Here is a 1,015-nt window from a genome sequence, read left to right as displayed (position 1 = left end):
TCCACAGTTTATTGTGATCCACACAGTCAAAGGCTTTGGCATAGTCAAGAAAGCAGAAATAGATGTTTTTCTGGAACTCTCTTGCTTTTTCCATGATCCAGCGGATGTTGGCAATTTGATCTCTGGTTCCTCTGCCTTTTCTAAAACCAGCTTGAACATCAGGACGTTCACGGTTCGCATATTGCTGAAGCCTGGCTTGGAGTATTTTGAGCATTACTTTACTAGCGTGTGAGATGAGTGCAATTGTGCGGTAGTTTGAGCATTCTTTGGCAGTGCCTTTCTTTGGGATTGGAATGCAAACTGACCTTTTCCAGTCCTGTGGCCACTGCTGAGTTTTCCAAATTTGCTGGCATATTGAGTGCAGCACTTTCCTAGCATCATCTTTCAGGATTTGAAATAGCTCCACTGGAATTCCATCATCTCCACTAGCTTTGTTCGTAGTGATGCTTTCTAAGGCCCACTTGACTTCACATTCCAGGATATCTGGCTCTAGGTCAGTGATCACACCATCGTGATTATCTGGGTCATGAAGATCTTTTTTGTACAGTTCTTCTGTGTATTCTTGCCATCTCTCTTAATATCTTCTGCTTCTGTTAGTTCCATACCATTTCTGTCCTTTATCGAGCCCATCTTTGCATGAAATGTTCCTTTGGTATCTCTGATTTTCTTGAAGAGATCCCTAATCTTTCCCATTCGATTGTTTTCCTCTATTTCTTTGCATTGATCGCTGAAGAAGGCTTTCTTATCTCTTCTTGCTATTCTTTGGAACTCTGCATTCAGATGTTTATATCTTTCCTTTTCTCCTTTGCTTTTCACTTCTCTTCTTTTCACAGCTATTTGTAAGGCCTCCCCAGACAGCCAATTTGCTTTTTTGCATTTCTTTTCCATGGGGATGGTCTTGATCTCTGTCTCCTGTACAATGTCACGAACCTCAGTCCATAGTTCATCAGGCACTCTATCTATCAGATCTAGGCCCTTAAATCTATTTCTCACTTCCACTGTATAATCATAAGGG

Source organism: Bison bison, unplaced genomic scaffold, assembly GCF_000754665.1.
Source record: "Bison bison bison isolate TAMUID 2011002044 unplaced genomic scaffold, Bison_UMD1.0 scf7180017864280, whole genome shotgun sequence".
NCBI classification, from domain to species: Eukaryota; Metazoa; Chordata; class Mammalia; order Artiodactyla; family Bovidae; genus Bison; species Bison bison.
This window is presented reverse-complemented; position numbering follows the sequence as displayed.